Source organism: Canis aureus, chromosome 35 (genome assembly GCF_053574225.1).
Source record: "Canis aureus isolate CA01 chromosome 35, VMU_Caureus_v.1.0, whole genome shotgun sequence".
Classification (NCBI taxonomy): domain Eukaryota; kingdom Metazoa; phylum Chordata; class Mammalia; order Carnivora; family Canidae; genus Canis; species Canis aureus.
The window spans coordinates 19,848,187-19,862,155 of NC_135645.1; the positions used below are offsets into that span (position 1 = coordinate 19,848,187).

General features: G+C 33.7%; 1 protein-coding gene across 4 annotated transcripts in view; it reads left to right on the top strand.

Moving 5' to 3' along the window:
• Positions 1-13,969, top strand: part of CBLB (Cbl proto-oncogene B) — a 410,036-nt gene that overhangs the window by 158,705 nt on the left and 237,362 nt on the right. For all 4 annotated transcript variants that reach the window (XM_077884048.1, XM_077884049.1, XM_077884047.1 and 1 more), the window contains one exon: positions 1,226-1,272. The gene's annotated coding sequence lies outside the window, so the exon portion shown is untranslated. The remainder of the gene's footprint in view (positions 1-1,225; positions 1,273-13,969) is intronic.

The window sequence follows — 13,969 nt, forward strand, 5'->3', positions numbered from 1 at the left end:
CATATCTGTGTCTTAAGAGAATTTGTGGGAATGGACTTTAACTGAAAAAAAACTGAAGACAAAGAGATTAATTATTAACCTGCTGCAGTGTTCAGGCAATATTATTGGAACTTTAACTAGGTTGACGTTAACAGGAGACAAGAAAGGAGTGGCTCTCAGAGATGTTGAGGTCAGTTTGACAGGATGAGGTGGAGGAGACAGAGTAAGTGAGAGTAGAGCCCTTTGCTGAGATTAGAAACACAGCAGGAAAGGGAGCTATGGGACAGTTAGTGGAGGAAAATACTGAATTTAATTTTGGACACTGTGAGTTTGAGGCCTCTAGGAGCCAGTCAGATCACAATTCTTTTGGAATATTTTTAAAACTAGCAAAAGGTTCTAAGGTGTGGGTCAGATTTTCTAAAAATGACCTCAGAGGTAGAACTGCTATGTAAAGTGTATTTGGTCTGCAGGATTACAAATTGGTTATATATATGGTTTTCTATAGTCTTACCATAATGTGATTTACTTTTTAGACCAAGCTGAAGCAGCCTGGCAAAGACTAAAGATTCACTAAAGATGGGTATGCTTAGGCAATCAAAAATAATATTTAAAAAAAAATCTAGAGTCAGAAAACTAAGGAAAAAAATTCTTAGTGGAAAGATAGATGATTTCAGTCAAATTCCCTCCCCATCCCACTCATCTGCTTCCTCAGTGCCAGGACATATTTTTGTTCTATCAAAGCTCAGGTAATGTTTCCAATGAAATATCATTTCTTGGCACTTCAGCATATTTTCCACAATGAGACAAAATTTCCTTAGTTAAGATCCATCTCCTATTTGTAGCCTTTAAAATAAGAGACTTAAAAAAAATAAAATAATAAAATAAAATAAGAGACTTTAAATAATAGAAGAGAAATATATTCTGAAATATATAAGTCCAGAAAAGGGCCAATCTCTTAAGATTTAATGGATAGGCTACTTTCATGGGCTATCACCAAGAATTATCTGAGAATTAGTCAGAATATTAAATTACAATTATCTTTACAATGAATGATAAGGTCTTGAAATGCTATATTTTTCTTCAGAGAACTAAAAACAAGCAAATGAATGTACCCTTTATCTCTCTTGATTCACAAAGCCAATGTCATCAATTGTTTTAAGGAAGCAGCAATTCACATCCAGTACATACTGTACTTCCAAAAGGGATAAAATTGTATCTTACAGTTTTTTGTTTTTTTTTTTTTCAGGTTGCACAATGATGGTATTCCGAGGAGGCCTCTGTTTGGCAACACAGGTGAGAGATGACGTGAAGTTTATCTAAATGCCCAATAGTACAAGAAATGGAAAATAAACAGAGGATGGCTATACCCTAGAGATTTCCTAACAAGGTTTTGAACTCCTAAATGATAATTTCTAAGATCACAGAAACTTTTGTCCTGAAAGGATAGAATTTACTATATTATCCCCTAAAATTGCATTGTAATCTCCCATAGATGCATTTTCTTTAAGTATTGAGTATATTAGAAATGGGAAAACAATAGTCTTAATTTACATGTTCAATGCTAAGTAATTATTTGGATACCTCATAATAAACATATGCTAAAGAAGTAGTTTTAGATTAAAATCTATGCCCTTCCATAAGGTTCATGGACTAATATTTTTAAACTATTTTTAATAAAAATTACACATTTATATACTAAAAATATCCAACAAAGGAAAGGCAATTAAATAAGAATTAAGTCTTCCTCCCCCGCCAGCAACCCAACACCCACATTCTGCATCCTCCCCAACCTTCTCCTCTCCCAACCTACCCACAAGGAGCTACTGTTATCAGTTATCAGTTTTTTGTATATTCTGCTGAAAAACCCTCTAGATATACAAGTATATACATTATCCATCTATAGATTTGCCTATCTCCTTTTGAACACAAATATGAGCACATAATAACCTATTATACCACTTAATTTTGTTTTCAATTGATGTATCCTGAATATTGTTTCATGTTAATGAATAAAGACCCTTTTTTTGACTTTTTCATACTGCAAGCGTGGTATTCCATTGTATGAATGAACCATGATTTTAGAAATAGCCTTTTCCCAAACATTACATAGGTTTTGGTAGAAACTATGCTGGCACTTGAAAGATCAAGAGCAGATAATTCAGTTGCTCTTCAGATCAGTCTCAATTTCATTTCACTTCTCTGAATAATTGTATAGGTAAATGAAAAGTCCTCACACACACACACACACACACACACACACACACACAGGGTCTCAGATTTTCTACACTGCCTCAGAGAGTTTTACTTTTAAGAATACAGACTCAAAACCCTTAGATCCTTCACACATTAAATTGTAGTCAGTATAATTACAGGGAGATATTTCCTCCCTCTCTACATTTATTCTGAGCCTTCACAATGTTTTATATTAAATATATATTAATGAGACAATTTGTTTTTAGAAACTTAATAATAAAGAACTCTAAGAGGATTGCAAGGTCAGGGAAAATTCGTGGTCAGGGGAAGTCCGTGCATGTGACTGCTCACGAGAATCATAGATACCATGCCTGAGCTTCTGCTGGTTGCTTAATAGACTGGGATTGTTGAGTCAGGAAGTGAATTCCTGAGATAAATAGTCTGTGGGAATTTCTTATGTCCTTCTCAGATTCTTTTTTGAAGCCCTTCAGCAGAAATTATTTACTATAATGGAAGTTAGGGAGAGAATTAATCTCAAAATCTACTCAGTTCCTAAGCTTGTCATGCATTCACAAAGTCAACACCCACTGTCAGAGCTCACCAAGTGTGACTAGCAGCATGTAGAGTCCTGTTCTTCCCCTGTTCCTTCCCAGAGACACCTACCCCATCCCACCCCACCCCTGCTCTTCCAAAGATCCTGGCTTCTACCAGACAACTTGGAATACACCCAGCCCACTCCTCTAATTCAAGAAAACCAGGAGACTCTGTGAAACTGTGTCTCTGATAAGGCTTTCCTAGTTGTTTCCCCTCTTTGCTCTTAAACAGTATATCATTTAACAGCATTTTCCTGAAAATATTACTAAATTTGACAGTTTTCTGTTTTGAAGGATTACAGACAGAGGAAAAACAGCTTGGAGTGTCTGCAAGCATACTCGATTTGGGGAGGAAAGACTATCACTAACCAAGTCCTAGATTCGGTGTAGCTGGTGCTTAAAATGTGTCCCCTTCCCAATCATAAAGCCTTCTGAGCACTGCATGTTGATCCAGGCTATTTGACAAGATTCAGCTTTGGATTCCTCCCCTCAGATTCTATTGTGTGTTAATTTTTCTAGACTCCAGTGCTCTTGTCTTTGGCAGTGAAGCCTATTGAATTCAAAGCCTTTCCCAAGCCTGAATCCTGTCTCCATACTTCCTGTCCTAGTCTCCCAGGGATAGAAAGTTCCTAACATCCAGTACCTCATCACAAATACCCCACCCATTAGGCTAAAGCAACTGATATCAAAGAATACATGTTTGTGAGAGCTTCCTATGCTCACTAGGCACGATGCCTTGGGTGGCCTATGCAGGTTCAGAGACGGTCTCTGTAGCTAAATGAATTTGCCAGCTTCTTCCTTAATCTTTGAATGAGCTCGGTTACTCCTTCCTCAACACCTTGCATCATCCCAGTTGTAGAATATATCATTCCTGAATCTACCTGAGTTACTAAATTTATATCTGAGGAAATTCTTCATAACAACTAAATCTTCCTTTTCTGGCCATCAGCCATATCCTGGGCCGGCAGTATTCCGTTGATAAAGCCATGTTCTCAAGAAAGCAATTCTTGATCACCTGAGACCAGGCTGACAGCTTGTACTCTTTCTGCCATAATACCTTCTATTTGTGCCAATCGACACCTATCACATTATATTGTAATTTAGTGTCAAAAATTGTGTCCTATTCATCATAGCCCAGTGTCTAGCACATTGCCTGGCATGTGGAAGGACTCCATAAATATTCTCCAAATGAGTAAATGAATGAAAATTGAAGCCAAAGAAGAAAGAACAAGCATAGGGAAGGCTATGTGAACAATCAGGAATAGAAATGTGGCATAACCACCACAGATAATTTATTTAAAAGTATGTTTGCATTAGAAGTTAGTCTGACACATAACCATGAGTAAACCTTGTGTAAACCTGCCCATATATGGCAAGATAAGTGGTGATGGAGTGACATGGATTCTGAACCAGAGAATCGGGTAATTTTTGAGAGAAAATGTGTTATAAAGAACAGTTGGAGAAATATAAATGCACTTCATCACAGATTGCTTTAAGGCATTAACATGCAAGATGGCAAAATGGTATTTAGAGAGTATATACTCCTATGTGCCTTGTGTGTGTGTTTCTTTTTGAAGTGTAATTTTAATGAAGCAAGTCTGATATAATGTTATCTGGAAAACAATGATGCAAAAATGTGTAAATGATTCAAATACCATTAGCAAGGCAAAAAAATGTGTGTGGTGAAGTAGAGAGGAAACATCTCAAAATATTAGCAAAGTGTGTTTGGTGATAGAATTATGACCAACATCTTTAACACTATTTAGTATTTTCCTAAAATACTATTTGATAAGTATACATTGTCTTAGTCATTTTTAAAGTTTCTTTTTCTTACATAGATTAATTCAGTGAAGCAAAAAAACAAAACAAAACAAAAAAATGTAGTTCCCGCAGCAAGTGAACAGGTTACATATCTCTTTCCCAGACTAACATAATTTAACCATTGACTCTTTTCAACATAACAGGACAGTGAAACTATATTAAAAGAATTATTAATGCCAAAACCAAGCGTATTATTATGCCCTTAAGATGAGCACTAATTATTATTACCAAAAAAAGAAAATAATAATGTTTTAAGATACTTCAAGCAGAGACCTGTAATTCTTCACTTCTCTATAAATAAGTATCTCCAAGAAGATGGGGCACCCAAACATGTTGAGTAAGAGTTCTCATCTATCCTTTTCCACATACAAATGCAAAATCATAATCATGCATATATAGACATAAATGCATAACACAGACCTACTGCCAATGTCATACACACCTGGAGCTCATTTTGAAAAATAAAAAATATATAAAAGGATGTTTAGTTGAGCAAATAAACTATAGAAGCTCCACTCATACTCTGAGTAGTGGTCAGTTGGAAAACTAAATACTGTACCTGTGTGCATATTGATATGGATAGAATGATAGATGGACAGAATAAGATAAATAGATTCCTGTCTTCTAGGATCTAAGTAATATATGATAAAATAAGTCAGAATAAATATTTTTCTACTCTTATTTTAAAAAGTAAGGTCACTGAGATTTTTGGTATTAACAACTTTTTTATACTGTCATCATTTTACTTTTAAGAATTGAGTTATAGAAGCTTTGAAATAAAATTCTAATTATTTATATAAAAGAAATAGCTATTGGCTCTGGTCATAACATCATAATTAAAATCACAGATAGTATCATTTCAGGCAAATGTCAACTGAAAGATGGTCCGACTTATATTAACAGATTTTTGCTCACCAGCAAAATTACTAGAACATCAATTATTAGAACATCCTTCCTTTTAATTGGTTTTTAAATTGTAAATTTCCATTATGACCATTCACTTGCAAAAAAAAAAAAAAAAAGGAAAAGAAAAAATCTTGAATTATAATAGCTTCTGTAATGCATTCTCCATCTTCAATAATTAAATTTCAAACCCACAAAAATTAATTGGGTTTTCTAAGGGAACATCATAGAAGTTAATGTTTTTAAAACATATAGAAGAAATAATGTAATGATGTTAAAATTTGTCTTTGAGATTTAATTAGAAAATACATGACTGTCAGGCTATTATAACTAATCCATAGGAAAAAAGTCAGAATTTTACCTTTAGCTTATGTGGTAAATATGAATTTTATTAAATCACTTTCCTAAAACTTTGGACAACTGACTAACAAATATCAACTTAGCTCCCAAATTTTAGTCTCAACACCATAGAAATTTGTTTCTTACTCAAGGAACAGACTCAGTCTAGAGTTCATTGTTTCCACATGCTTGCTTTGTGCCAGACATGTTTGATGTGCTTAAACATATGCCATTTAACAACCCTATGGGGTAGAAATAATCTCCTATCTGTCTTACACATAAGGAAATATGTACAGAGGATGTTCCAGAGTGTTTTTTTCAAGAGATTTTCTTATGATAGAAATTAAATCTTACTTTTATTTTTCATAAGAAATGGGAGACTTCATTTACACACAATATCATCATTAAATGTATATATAAATACAGATTAGAGAATAAAGATTTTATTTAAAAAAGAAATACAGGATGTGTCATGAAGCAACCCCTCCTGCTCTTTTTACAACCAATCTCATTGTTTTAATTTTCATATGTGAAATTATTTGTCGATTAGTAAATGTTCTCAAATGCTGCTTTTAACTAACAGAAATTCTATCACTATGTCATGTTTCTATTGCATAAAGAGATAATTACAAAGAGGGCAGAAAGTCAATTTTCTCTATAGTCCAGTACTTCTGATTTGATCTCTTTAACCTAAGGACTTTGATAATTTTTACCACTCTGCTTTAGATTTGAGCAAACTAGGAAAGAGTTTACCATCTACTTGATGATCGAGTAGCCTGCTTTAACCCATTAAAAAAAAAACAAACAAACATTTTTTTGTAATGACTGAAAGTTTGCAAAAATGATGAAATATTTTGTAATAGACTAATTAGAGAATATATAAGAGAACATGCACATATTAAAAGTATGAAATCATGATTTCTCTTTCCATTTCTGCACATTGTCATTTTTCATTTTGTAATTGATCTGACCCAAATAATTAAACATCACCTCTTATAATGTTTGTGATTCCATAGTGTATGGATCTGTTAGGTTTGCATTTGGCTGCATTCTACAAAGAACACAACTGATCGGGGCTTAATCAGGTTGTTTATTTTTCTCATGCAACAAGGTGTCTGAGGGTAGCAGCCTTGACAATTGAAACAGCTTCACGATGTTGTCAATTCTTCAGGCTCCTACTTTCCTGTTCTTACCATTTTAGACGTATAGTCTTTTATCCTCATGATTACAAGATTGACCTTACCCCTCTAGCCATCGTATCTGTGTTCCAGGCCGTGGAACGTGCAAATGGCAAAAGTGCTGTATCTTACCAAGATTCCGCCTTTTTGTTTGTAAAGGAGTATCTTTCACAGGGTCTTCTCATACATTTTATGGTCTAGTCATGTAGCCACTTCTAGCCTCAAGGAGTCTGTTTTTAGCTGGACATACTATTAACTTAAACAAAAATTTGAGTTTTCTAAGAAAAATGGTTCAACAGGTAGTGGTATATTGTGTTTGTTAAGAACCACAGTTAGCATTTTGATAATTTATTACATTTTACTTTGAAAGTTAAGACAAAAGCATGCAACCAAATCTTCCCTACTGAGAATAACTTATTCTTTTGACATCTTTCAGATATTTACAACTGTAAAGTTGTCCTTTAATTTATTATATGGTTTTCAGAAATAATTGCATTGCCATCTTTTAAACTTTTCTGAAAAAGTCAATTTAACTCAGATAGCACTTGGATTCCATGAACACTTTATCTTGATTTCTGGATATGTTTTTATGTCAGTTTTTTAAAACAAATATATTATTTATTTATTCATGAGAGACACTCAGAGACAGAGAGATAGAGAGGCAGAGACACAGGCAGAGGGAGAAGCAGGCCCACACAGGGAGCACAACATGGGACTTGATCCCGGGTCTCCAGGATCACGCCCTGGGCTGAAGGCAGCGCTAAACCACTGAGCCACCCGGGCTGTCCTTTATGTCAGTTTTGAAGTGGATTTTATTGATTAAATAGTATTTTCAATTTTTAATCAAAACAGGTAGGATATCATAAAAAAAAAAAAAAACAGGTAGGATGTTATGTATCTTAAGCTATATGGTTTGAGGAACCTGCAATGTTACGATTGCTGACATTCAGTGTGTACCCAAATGTTTACAGTGTAGTACACTAGTATGCAAAGAGAAAGGATATACATTATTATAATTCCATGTTCCTTGCTTTTCTAAACCCTCTTTCCTGCTTTATTCTAGAAAATAAGAATGAGTTAATCTAACATTTCATGGAAACATCATGGCTAAATTTTCACAAAGATAAAAGTGCACATTTTCCTGTAAAAATGTAGGAAAACAATCCTGATTGAAGGTGTTGCAGAACTATATGTTGAACTTTATAAAGATGCAGTTCTGAGATGATCTCTGAGTTTGGAGTGTATGTCAAGATAGGCTTTGTCATCAGGGTTGATTGAGAACTAACTACACATACAAGCCTGGTCTAATTACTACTTACATGTGGTGGAGAGGTTGGGGTTTCACTTCATGCCCACAATGAACACTTGTTTGGACTTTAGGAAGACTGCCTTGAGCAAATACAAAAAAATAAAAAATAAAGAAAACTAGGAAGAAGAATTGATTTGATCAATAAGAAGTGGTACTTCGTTCTCAATACTTCATACACTGAGAATTCTTTCTTTCTTGAAAATATACAAATTGACATTAACTAGCTCCAGGTAAAGCCTCAGGAAAAAACATTGCCAATTACTTCTGATTCATTTTTGTTTCAAAATCAAATAGTAGGAAAAATATTTTTATTTATTTCTCGAATAGTAGGAAAAATGTGTTTTCAGTGATTAGCAGCCTATCTTCAGTTTTAATTCTTTATAGATACTCTAAAAGATTTTTCCTTGGTTTTGGCTGAATGTTCAATACTGTACATTTTAATAGACTAAAGCGTGTACTTATTAGTTGTGATTAGTTTCCCTACATCTATTTACACGGACACAATAGAAGGAACTGATGCTATCTATTAAGTGTTTTAATCTGTCAAATTATATTTTAAGTAATTCACACAAATTATCTCATGTAATTCTTAAAGCAACTCCATGTAGTATCATTATCACACTCATTCTCCAGATAAAGAAGCCAAGACTAAGAGAATTAAAACAACTTGACCAAAGCCTTGGCTTGCAAGAATCAGAGTCAGGATTTGAACACAAACAGAACACCAGTGAGTTTCCATTTAATCAATCTAATTTATGAATAACATTCACATCAGGTATGGAGAGGTAAATGACAAGAAATACAGCTAATGATTTTGAAATCTTCTCCGTCCTGCTGACATACCAGTTACATTATGAATTTTTGGCTTAATGTTAAACTGGAATCAGCTCTAAAAAAAAAAAGAAAGAAAGACCTAAAGGGAATGATTATGATGAGGAGAATGGTGCTTGGTTTTTAAATCACAAAGACAAGGGAGATGCCATTTTCTTCTTCTTCTTTTTTTATAAATGCAAAGTTATGTTTCATTTTGCTATTCTTTATATTTATTGGGGTGCCTGGGTAGCTTCATTGGTTAAGTGTCTGTTTCTTGGTTTCACCTGGTGTCATTATCTCTCAGTGGAGATACTGAGCCCCAGGTCCTGGAGCTCAAGTGGAAGTCAGCTTGGGATGCTCTGCCTCTCTGTCTCTCCTTCATCCATTCTCTTTCTCTCTCATAAATAAATAAATAAATAAATAAATAAATAAATAAATAAATACATAAAATTCTTTTTTAAAATTTTATTTATTTACTTAAGTAGTCTTTACATAAATGTGGGGCTCAAACTTAAGACCTAGAGATCAAGAGTCACATGCTGTTAGGACTGAGCCAGCCAGGCACTCAAGAGATGCAAAGTTACCTGGATTCTAAGAAAAATCAGGGAAATGTACATGATAGAAACTGTTCAGTTAGTATGAATGTGTATTAGTGTAGATCTATACCTCTTCCTAATCAGGTGACTTTGGGAATACCCTCTGGATTCTGGAGGACAAGATTCTGGAGGGTCTACAGCAATTTGACAAGCTAAAGGATAGTTGTGTTATTTGCTGTTTCTCAGAAGCCCAGATTGATATCCTACCAAATTCTAAGATGAATTCTAAGAAATAAATCACATCTTGATATAACTTCCAGTCCTACAGTATTACTGAGGTTCGTAAGGGGACAAGGATCTTACCACCAGGTAGGCAGCTTAGACTGGTACCGAGGTATCTCATTTGCCAATAACTTTCGTCACAGACCTTAGCCTGGGGAAATATTTAATTTTGTAAGCCTTTCAATTGTTTTCTCATGTTACTAGAAGAGTGAAAAACCAAAAGCTTCGTGCCTTGGGTTATTTGCCCAGACTAGGAACTGTGACATTAAATTCAATCCCCTTTGACTTAACTGCCTCATCTTTGACCCTTAGTCCTCCCAGTTGGGATTTACTGATCTGTGAATGTCACAACATGACCGGTAAAATACAAAATAGATTTACTGCAGAAAGGTTGGAGATGGAGCTCACGTTTTCTAGATGTTAGAAAAATAAAGGGATAGATTGTCAAGGATGCACAGCAAAATATTTTTCCAACATGATGTAATGTGTATTGTTTTATTTTTAAGCAATTTGAAAAAAAAGTTAAATAGAAATAAGGCAACTAGAGAAAAAAAACTTAGAGGAAACACTGAGAAGGAAAAGTTTTTGAGTTCTATGTTGGATATGGCTGGGTTACTTTACTTGGAAATTCCAGTTTATATTGAGTAAAAGGATTAACTAATGAGGAATAATTGAATTTATTTGAAATTAAGTTTACTTAGTAATTAAGTTCATCAATTTTTTTTTCATAAAGTTTTCTTAAATACTGCATAGGAGGTCAGGATAATAGAGTTCAATCCTGGTCATGCTGTGTGGTATCAGCCATTAACCACATGTAGCATTTAAATTAGAATTTTCATTAATTAAAATTGAGTAAAATTTAAGACATATTTTCTCAGTAGCATCAGCCACCTTTCAAGTGTTCCAACAGCCACATGTGGCTACATTATTAGAGAGCCAAGAGAGATCATTTCCATTTCCATCCTTGTTGAAAGTCTAGTTGGACTGCCATAGTGAAGACAGCATGGGCTCTAAATTTAGACAAATCATGGTTTTTATCTTCAGGTATAACTCGTAAGTACAAGCTAATTGATTTATCTGAGCCACGATTTTAATTTTCAGTGTAGAGATAACATTTTATAGTTCATGTCTTTGTTAGAATTAAACATTGTAACAGTCTTAGATCAGGAAATCTTGTTTAGGGAGTCAATAATGTTGTGAGAGGGTTGGAAGCATGGGTTCTGGAATCAGAATGGTCTAGAGACTGGACCAAGTTATACTAATTGCTTGCTATATGATATGAATAAGTTATTTACTTTTATAAATCTTGGTTTCTTTAAATCAGAATATTATCACCTACTTCATAAGGCTACTGTAAGAATTAAATAATTCTCTCAAAAAAATACAAGTACAATGCTTTGCATAGTGCATGGTACCCATTCAATATTCAACAAATGTAAGCTAATAAGTGTTCAAAATGATAGTTACCTGTCAAACCCAAGGCAAGTTGTATGCTGCAAAGTAAGTTCCATAAACTGGATAAATCAAAATAAAAAAACTGTAAGATACTGCCAAATATATAACACTAATAATTGTCACTGCTGTTATTAAGGAGTAGGATGTTCCATTAATTCAATTCAGTTGTTACTAAAATATAGTTTTTTTCTCAATGTTTTAATTATGTCCATGTTTTAAATAACACTTTTTATCTCATAAATTTCTTTACCTAAGAATTAATGAATAGATGTTAAATTAATGTTAAAAGAAACTCAATAGAGTAGGGTTTCTTTATTATAATTTTGCTTTTAAGTAAATAAACTTCCTTCTTGCCATATACTAAGGCATCTTAATAGATAATAATCTATTTCCACATTGTATCTCAATTTTGAAACATAACACTCTCAATTTCATAATCACAAGAGTTCAGTTTTAAAGTGGTGCAAAAATTCACTGTTTTATTTTTAGATGCTTCCACGCATGCACATTCAGTTTACTCCAAAGAAAAGCCTTCAGTGGCTTTAAATTCTTTCTGGAAAAGCTTTGAAACTTAAAAAGAAAGATTTCCATGCATTGGTTGGTTTGTGGTTTTACCACCATGATTTTCATGTGGGAAGGCTCTTTAAAGATTGTATTTAAACTTTATACCATATATTTTCATATTCTCATTTTAATCTATAAATCTTTTATAATATGTATGCACTTTAACTCTACTTAAGGGTGTGTGTTTGTGTGTGTGTGTGCATATGGCTTAGAGCAATGAATTATATAAAAGACATTTAAGATAAAAAAAATAGGTGAATAACTACTTAATAAAAGAATCTCAGTACTAACATGGTTTATGTCTAAAGACTATTTAAAATGGAAAATAAAATCTGCTTTAAAATATAGTAGAGTCTTACTGGAAAATATGTACAAAGCACTTGGTAGAGTTGTTAAAAAATACATTTTTTTTTTTTTACTTTAGTGTCTCTTCAGAAAAGAAAAAAAAATCGGTGGTGTTAGCAATTCAAAATTACAGTTTCTAGGTTGACTAGCATGGAAATAAATACAATCAATCTATAAGTTTACCTAGCCTAAAGTGTTAAAAACACAGTGGTTAATATCCTCAAGAAACAGTTGAGATATTTCTTGAGATAAAAGGTAACCATTGCAGTAAAAGCCAACTTAAACTTTCCCAGGGCTACTATTTTAGTATTTATAGCGTGTATTATTATTTTAGATAAACCTCATCTTTCTCCAGTCTTTGATCGGTATATGAATTGCATGTCATCCTCGAGTTCAGAAAAGCACAGATTTTTAGCAAGTGTTTGTGCTTGTTGTTTCTAAGCCATAATTTTAAAATCCTGCTCTTATCACTTTGTCAGTTTTGAAAAAAAAATGAAGCACCCTTAAAAGACAAAGGAGGCAGACTTCATATAATCTTTTGGGGGCTGTCTTCTCAAAAAATGTGGAAAAACTCTGAAAGAAAGATAAAATACATGAGAAAATATTTACCCTTCATAAGCTAATGCTACATAGGAAAAAGAGAAAGGAATGAAGCAATTCATTAAATCTAATAAGCATCATTTGTATCCAAAGCCCCAATGTTAATCACTATAGTGCCTACAAGGCTAAATAAGAAAGAATCCTTGAATATAAGAAAGTAGTCTAGAAAAGGAAAGTTGAATGTGTGCTTGAGGGATAGAAAGTGAAATGGGAAAGGTATTACAGTAAAGTTCTGGAGGTGCTAAAAACAAAGCATGTACAGGGAATATGAGATATTCAGTTTGGTTGGAATATGAGATGTGAAAATAAAAAATGTTTAGATATAATTAAGAAAATGTTCATTAAGTCAAGATTATAGAGAATCTGCCTGCTGGATGCTGTATTGAATAGAAGTCAGGAATCCTAAAATCATTTTGATCATAAAAGCATCATGAGCAATGTTGTTTGAAGACCAAAGGAAGATGGGGACAAGAAAAGATTAGATGCAGAACCCAACTAGATGATTTTGCAATAGCCTAGAGACAGGATGGGACAACTTACCAGGAGAGAGCAATAATGGCAACAAGAGGGTTTTGGGAAATGTGCTCTGGGGGTAGAATCAATGATATTAGCAAACAATTAGGCTTAGGTGGAGAGAGAGAGAGAGAAAGAGAAAGAGAGAGAGAGAGAGAAGCTAAGGAAGTCTGAAAATTTGGGCCTGGGATCTAGTAGACGATGCAACCATGATAGAATAAGAGAACTCAGAAATAATATGCATTTGGGGATGAACTGATGGGTTGACGTGAGTTTAATTTTTGTGCATACTTCTAGCAAATATTTATTGATATCATATCATATCATTGTTTTTGTTCCAGATATCCTATCATGTTCCAGAAAACAAGCAAAGTGCTAGAGATAAAATGCCGAGCACAAACAGACAGATTATAGTCTATTAAGGAAGACAGCTGGGCTGTTTGATAATACAAACAAATATAAACAGCATAACAGTGTAACAAATGTGACAAGCACCATAAAGGGGAGATGTCTAATTACACTTGAGGCTACAATAAAAAAGTCTTT